An 8,625-nucleotide genomic window follows, 5' to 3' on the forward strand; every position below is an offset into this window, starting at 1 on the left:
TTCTGAACTGAGCGTGTCTTGTTGGTACTTCTGCTGTTGCGGGTTAAACTCTTTTATGAGATTCAACTTGGTCTTAAAACCTGGACTACCTTAATCGGCGAACATTCGTTGGGGAGCATGGCAATATGTGTTGTCCGTCATTTTCCTCTGTTCCTCTCCCGGCTTTCCTTGCAGCGCCGGGCCGCACTACAGCAGAGCAGCCGGCGGGCGAGGAGAGTTCCATTCCCACCCCCACCAGCTGCAGGAAAGAAAATAAGGGCTTATCTGATTTCGCAGGAGAGCCGCGCCCAGCCCTCTCCTCGCCGCCGCCACCTCTCCTCGCCGCCGCCAACCCTAGCCGCGCCCAGCCCTACTCCACCCCCACCTCTCCTCGCCGCCGCCAGAGGCGGTCTCCGGGCAAGTCCGGGGCGCCGCCAAGGAAGGTGGCGGCGGGGCAAGTTGCTGCTCTGCTTCCGCGGGGGCATTCGGATCTGGGGCGGCGGCCCCTCTGGTGAGGCACCACCGGCTTAGCGGCGGGCGGTGGTGCGGGCGTTTGGTTCCGGCGTTCTTGGCCGCGCGGGCGGCGGAATCTCGGAGGACGAGGGCGACGGCGCCAGATCTGGCGCCCCTCCTCCCTGTACGGCGTGTTCTCCCCCATCCGGCCCGCCCGTGTTCCATGGGACGCCGGCGCTGGTGGTGCTAGTGGTGGGGAATCCAGTCCGGGCGAAAGCCATGGCCGACCATGCTCGGCTGCGTCGACGGCGACGCCTGAGGGTGCCGTGTCCCTCCTTGGAGGCGTCTGACAGGTCTGATCCCCCCACTCCCCCTTCCCCTAGTTCTCCCGGGCAAAAGCTCCAACTTTGTTGGGCGGCGGCGGCGCCATCGGCGTCGTATCCTTCTTGAAGGCGCCGTTTAGGGAGCTTGGTGGTCGGTGGGCGCTGTTGGGGTGCGGGGGGTGGCGGCGGTGGTACCCTCCTCGTCCTAGCTCTTGCTTTTCATCGCCATTGTATCTTGCCGCTCTGCAAGGTGGTGGCGCTGTCTAGAGGACGGCGACGTTGGTGGAGCGGTGCTTCATCTTTCACATTGATGATGGCGGATCTCGGCGGCATGGTGCTGTGGAGACTCGGCATCTGATGCGCGGAGATGGACTCGTGCAGGAGGAGGAAGCTGTCTGGCGTCATGGGGACGTCGATGGCAGACTGGCCAGACAAGGTAGAAGCCTCAATTTGATCTGAAGACGGACCTGTGGAAGATGGCGGCGACGACACACGAGTGCGTCTGACCGGATTGCGCCCCAGACCCAGTATGTGGCTCGGCTGGGGTTACCGAATGAGTTTCGGCTTCCGGCTTTTGATGTTAGGCTTAGGTGAGTGGTTTGGGTAGTGGCCCAGCTAGCACCCCCTCATCATATTGGATAGGAGTAGCGGCACATGTTGCCAAGATGGTGGATTCAGACACATTGTTGTAATACTTTGTATGGTTATCGAGAATAATAAATAAAGTGGCCGTATGCATCTCCCAGATGCAGAGGCCGGGGGTCATCCTCCTTTTCTAAAAAAAAAATATGTGTTGTCCGTGGATGGCAATTTTGGCAAATCTGCCCACTTCAGTTTCTGCCCAATGCTTGCCGTGCTTTGTGAAGAAATTTGCCATCCCAGAGAAGTGTTTGTTTTGACTTGCGACGACATTAATTTCCATAAAAGTGTTTGTTTTGCCATGCTCTCCCAGAGAACGTCATACAATAACATTATTGTAAAACTTTGCTTGACTCCATAAATAAATGAGGTGGCCACTGGCTTAGGAAAACCTAAGCAAAGCCTCCAAGGCTGAATAAGAGCATCTCCATTGCAGGGCGCTTGCGCAGACACTCAAGGAGACAAAAAAAATGCAATGAAATGAAAATCAGCGAAGCGTTTCCTGATCCAATGTTGAGCGCTAATGTTAGGCGCTAATTAATCTCGAAGTGGCCATAAATCTTGAACAAACACCTTTTTATCATTTCCTGCTCCGTCTTTTGCGTAGGTGTTGAGTGAGACGCCATGATAAGTTGGCCCAACTCTTGATCGGGAAGGAAATTAATCCTAGCGCCTCGCGTTTTAGGTGCGCTTGTGCTGCTTCACTTGAGGGTGTTCATGACAACCAAATTCTCTGATAAGGATTGGTAAGGTAACGCTGCATTCGCTCTTGCGACCACTTAGCAGAATCTAATGATGGTTAGAATTTTTTTTCTGAGAACCACAGTGCAAATATAAAAGCTCATATACAAGCACACATACTTATCCCTATCAATGCACGCCATACCGCTGAAAGAATAATATAGGAAAACCTGAAATAAAAATCCAGAAAATATGAGAGCACACATGTCAAGTTTAAGACTTGAATCCAGGTGAGCGGATTCCAACACAAGGAACCTAGCCATCTAATCTATACTTAGTTCACATAATGATGGTAAGATTGAGACGAATTATCATAATATTGGTCCCTCTTTAATTAGATTGTATTCAAGAATTTGCACATGTTATCTATCATTTCATCAACACCTCAAAAAAAAAACTATCATTTCATCACCGACACCAATCCAACAGGCAATCATAGAAAAATGATGTGAATTATCAGAAGATATGAGATATTAGAAGAGATCACAACACATTAGTTTTGATGATTTGCAACACAATATTTCAGGATATCACATCATAGTATTTTAAGAGATATGCAAGATCCCTCGCAAAAAAGAGAGAAAAATGCAAGATGTTCATCCTTCTCACATTCGCTTTTCTTTTTGAATTTTTTAGGTTCCTCACTTTATTTTCATTTTGTTTTTGAAAAGTTTGAAGACACACAAAAGAAGAAAAAGACTATGAAACTTCCGAGTTGTCTGACTACAAGAAAAGGACACGTCCCCTAAGGGCCTGGGTTTGAGTCCCAGGGAACGCAAAGTTCTCTGTTTTATTTTCCTTCATACGCCGTTACCATGGTCTGTGAGAAAATCCTGGCCAATTTGCAACTAGTGTTGCATTTCACTCTGAAAACTTTGTAGAGGTTTGTACAACCATTTTCTGCAACATTGTTTCTGCGCGGTAGAACAATTTTGTTTCTTCCATTCTCCTGCTCTTTCATCTCTGCTGCTTGTTGTGTGCTTTTGTGACCGTGGGCTTCATCTTCTTCTCTCGAGCCGCCGGGCGGCCATTTCATATTCCTTGTGATTTTGAGTCCAAGTAAGCATGGCAGCTACGGCACGTTTGTACTAACTGCAAGGAAGGAATCATATCCAAGGTGAGTTCGTCACTTCATTCAAATTCCTCCCTCGTTCTTGTTAAGAATATATCGCCCTTAGTTATACTTAGGCCCGCTGTACATAGCAAGTTGCTGCTGTTACTACCTGTATATGTTCTATTTAGGCCGTAACAGTGTTCCTTGTGGTTTACTGACACGTTTGATCTCTAATGCAGATTAAATGCTACACAATTGCGAAGATCATAATAGCAATAGGATCTAAAAAATCTCTGCCTTGCCATCCTTCTGTTTTTCTCTGTCTTTTCTGAATCAAGTGATCGGCATACGGCCCTTCGTTTTTTCTGAATCAAGTGATATAGATAGTCCGTCCATTCTGAGGCACTCAATCGCTGAAGAAAACAAAAACACATATATCATTGGGAAGTTCATTACAGTGCTAGACTGCTGGGATAATCACAAGGCCAGCCACATCAAGGATCTCAAAAGGGAAACCTCCATCCACAAGGCGTATATCACAGGCAATCGCTTAGCATTATGACTTGGAACCACTCAGAAGAATCGGAAGGAAACTGGTACCATAGTGCAGTATGGCTCGGATAGATCAAGTAGCAAGAGAGGGGGGAAACCTTTCATCTATGAATTTGAAGTAGCACATACATACAACACATCAGAAGGTGCTGCCTCTTTTGCCAATCATCTCTTGTATGAATTTTGTTGTTAGCTTCCAACCAAATGGGGATACTAGCCAAGAAAAGTTTCGGAGAAAACAAGTTCCCTGAATATAAAAACCTCATGATCCTCCCAGCTACGTTTTTGAAAATCTTGACTACAATGGACATGGGGTCTTCGACTCTCAAGTTGGCATCCGCCAGGTTCGAGTTTAATAAACAATAATAGGTACTCAGCGAGGACTGGCGAGTTCTAAGAGAGAAACAACAATAATTGAGCTATGTTACCTGTGATAAATACTTCTCTGAAGTTCCTGCAGACTCTTACGCTTGTGCCTTGTCCCTCTTCTTTCCAAAATCCATAAGCACAAACGGTTCTCTTTCCCTGGGGATATTTACAACACGATGATCGTATTAATCAATTCACTATGTTTGTGACCATTAAAGAACATCAATTGCCATAAAAAAATCATGACATAATGATAACCCCAACAAGAAAATGGTGTATCTCATACCCTGTAATATTCGACAGTATATACTTGAAAAGATAAAAAGTGGGAATCCGGATCACATCGCACTGACCCATCTTGTGGATTTCAGAGTAACCTTGGAAAGCATATAGTTGGTTCACATTCCTCATCCACTCACACATCCTTCTGGCCTCCTTGGCAACACCCTTGAAACCAACATGATGGTTATTAGCACAAAAGATTGAATGCAAGTACAAGTTTAATTTATTTTTTTGTCGGCAAATTGGCAGGGCGCGCACATACCACCATAGCAGCAGCGGAGGCATCGGAACGCGGCCCTGTCATCATGTACATAAGACTCAGCGCGCACTGGCGGATGCAGTTGCATAGTTTGATCTCCACGTCGGTGGCTTCAGCCCCACGTGTCAGCAGCTCACAAGCCAAAGCGGCCTCGTTGGCGATGCACTGAAATCCACCTCAAAGTTTTGACAAGACATACAAATCACAGACTGAAAGGTGATCGTTTGGGTTATGCAACTGGGCTGCCTGCACATACCACCAAGCTGGCGGCGGCGGGTTCGGAGAATTCTCGCCCCACGACGATGAGGTGACAGGCGCGCTCCTGGATCTTTTGGCTCAAGAGTTCCACGTTGCGCACAGGTCGGTCTCCCCACACCGACATGAACCACAGCTCCATGTCCAGGCACTTCAAATTGGTGAGCACGAACAAGTTAGTACGGATAAACCCTCATTGGTTGGTTAGAGGCATATATGCAGAGGCAGGAGACCCTACGAATCTCGCGGCAGCAGTGAGGGCATCCTTCCCATCCGGGAAGCATCCGGTGATAACAGCATCATCAACCGGTGGTCGGGCTTTGAGCGGACACTCCTCAGGCTTGCCGGCGGCGGCGGCGACGTAGTCCATGAGGCGATTGCGCCGGTGATACTCCTTGAGGTAGTCAAAATAGAGGCGCGAGGACCTGTAGTCTTGTGGCAGCAGCCGGTCCCAACCCCACGCTCTCTCGAATATATCTGGCCACAGAGAACACGACGATGGCTGGTTGTTAGTAGATGGGAAAAAGCTGAACTCAAACATTGACGGAGAACGCAACGACAGGTAGGTTATATTTACCTGGGTACAGGAGGATCCGTGTCGGCGGTATCCTGCGCATATCATCCGGACCTCGCCGATATTTGACCCACGTTTCCATGTACAGCCTATCCTGCGCTTCTTCGTCGTGACGGACACGGGCTCCATTGTCCATTGGGACCATTCCCAGTCGCCCACCCCAGAGTCTGATCTATCTAGGGTTTCCTCCGCGGAAGCTGGAAGGGGAATGAGGAGCTATTTCGGAATTTGTATGCGAGCGGGAGCCGGGAGATACTGCTAGGCCGCTTGATGTCATCATGGTGGGCCAGCCCATAAATAGTACTCCCTCCGTCCGGAAATACTTGTCGGACAAGTGGATGTATCTAGATGTATTTTAGTTGTAGATACATCTATTTTTATTCATTTCTTCGACAAGTATTTTGGAACGAAGGGAGTACACACTTATTACGTTGATGATTCCCTTAAAAAAACTTATTACGTTTTTCTTTCTTTTTTAGGATAAATTTTTTATAACGTGGCGATGATTCCTCGAAATCACTAGTTAAAGAGTACTCCTTGCAGAGATCACTCCAATTTCCCAGGTTGCGATAAGTGGCGCGCTGCATGTGCGCCACTTGTCGCAACCGGGGAGTTTTCTTTTTTTTCGTAGATCCGTTTATTCAAAACGTTTTATCTCTTAAACCGTGCGTCCAAATCTCGAACCGCTTTTGTCATTGGACTCCTCATGTCGAGATCTTCAAAACTAGATCCCATGTTGATAGGTTTTGATGAACCTTTTTTATGAAAAACCGGATGAAAAAACTGAACCAGAAACACGGGGTTTTTTCCCTTTCCAAAAGAGGCACGCCCGTGCCTCTTGCGAAAGCAAAACCGTGCCTCTCGCGGAAGCAAAACTGTGCCTCTCGTGAAAGAAAAAATAGAAACCATATTTTTTTTCCTTTCCGAAAGAGGCACGCCCATGCCTCTCGCGGAAGCAAAACTGTGCCTCTCGTGAAAGAAAAAACAGAAACCATATTTTTTTTCCTTTCCGAAAGAGGCACGCCCATGCCTCTCGCGAAAGCACAATTGTGCCTCTCGTGGAAGCAAAACGGTGCCTCTCACGAAAAAAATGTCTTTTTTTCGTTTCCGAGGAGGCACGGCCGTGCCTCTCACGGAAGGAAACAAAATAGAAAACACATTTTTTTTCGTTTCCAAGAGGCACGGCCGTGCCTCTCGCGAAAACAAAACCGTGACTCTCGTGGAAAAAATGCATTTTTTTGCGCAAAAAAGTTGTTTTTTTCGAAAAAAAATTAATCGAAAAGCTAGGGAAGACCGGTGGAAAACCAAAACGTCAAAAAAAAACGGAAAAAAACCCGTTTAAAAAGCCAAAAAACGCGTGCGAAAAAATAAAAAAATAAAATCTGGAGGGAGCACCCAAAGCGCGACACATGGCAAATGGCTGAGAGCGTGTCAAGTGGCGTTGATCGTTGTGAGGCTCCCGAAGGAGAGCTTGTTAATTAGTTGCTCCCATAATTCCCTCCTGCCGAATATCTGCAGGGCTGGCCCTTCTCGAAATAAAAATAAAAAACTACCGGGCAGGCCACTCCGGAGCTCATTATCACGTGTTTTTATATAAATCCAAAAAGGTTTATATTTAATAGAATATCAAATATAATGCTAATAATCATTTTTAAAATGTAGTATTTTTAATATACGAAAAATAAAAAATATACCTACAAATAAATGTCCATATATATTGGAAAATACATACACATATATAAAAGATGTTCACGAAAATTCATATTTTAAAAAAAATCATGCTTTTCGGAGTCCTCGTTCACATGTCAACCGTTGTAATATATGATTATTTAATTTCAAAAAGGTGTTCCGATATTTCCTCAAAAATAAATTTAAAAAATAAAAAAAATTATGTATATATTTTCTCACACGACAGAATAACTGGGGCCCTGGACCCCCAAGTGGTGCAGCAGGGCTATTTTTCGCCAGTCGCTAGAGTTAGTTTCGTGTCGCCTCTCACGCGACGCTACTGGGTCAACCCAGCACAGTAGTTGTGCTAAACAAAATCTATGATTTACTTGTCGTTTTTCAGTGTTGGCATCAGATTTTTCGCTGGTTTCTTTCGTCTTTTTTCTTCATTTTTTCTTTTTTTGTTCTGTTTCTTATTCATTTTTCTACGTTTTTTTTCCTTTTTTCCAATACATATATTTTTTCACACACATTTCTGTACATCAAGTACATTTTTTTATAGATGTGTCACATTTCCAAACTACATGATAACATTGTTTTTCAAACATATGTTTTGATGTCTGTTTTTTCGTACACATTGTACATTTTTCGCATACATCTAAAGCTTTTTATACACATTTAACATTTTAAAATATATCATTAACAACATTTTTAATACATTTTAAACATTTTTCAAATACATATTGAAACTTTTCTTTAATGATACAAAACAATTTTCAAAATGTGAACCTTTTTTGCATTATATAAAATCTTTTTAAAATGTCAAGGACATATTTTTGAAACTCTTGTTTAATAAATAAAATGCAATGTACATTTTTTGGAATGGTACAAACATGTTTTTTGAATTAGATGAACATATTTTTACATTGCATAATTTTTAAAAGAAAGTGTCCCATACATTTTTCTAAAGCACCTGAACATTTTTAAATGTCACAAACATTTTTTTAGAAAGCTACAACGTTTCTTAAAAGTTGCACGAACATTCTTTTTACACTAGATAAACATATTTTAGATGTGTGAGAACTTTTAAAGAAATAACTAATGTAATGTTATATGTATATATATTTAGCAATGGAAAAAAACTAGTTAGGTTGATGTGAGTAGTTGATGCATGCACAAGTCTATTGTGACAGACCATACATCCCTCGTTGTAGCCGAGGGCGAAGTGCAACTCGCATTATGACATATCCCGTCCTCATGTGGTGTGACCACACGACCAGCCTCCTAGGATCACGTGGCTAGGCTACGTGGGGTCATGTGTGGCCCCTAAGGCCCATTTCTTGGGCAGCTAAACATTCTGGAAGAATAATAACACCTATTTTTCTCAAGTTTTCGCGTAGAGGGTTCCATTATCACTAGCATAAAAACATGCAATTTCACCCTCTACAAGTTATTAGATATTGAACATGATAAAAAA

This window comes from Triticum dicoccoides, chromosome 5B (assembly GCF_002162155.2).
Source record: "Triticum dicoccoides isolate Atlit2015 ecotype Zavitan chromosome 5B, WEW_v2.0, whole genome shotgun sequence".
Taxonomy (NCBI): Eukaryota; Viridiplantae; Streptophyta; class Magnoliopsida; order Poales; family Poaceae; genus Triticum; species Triticum dicoccoides.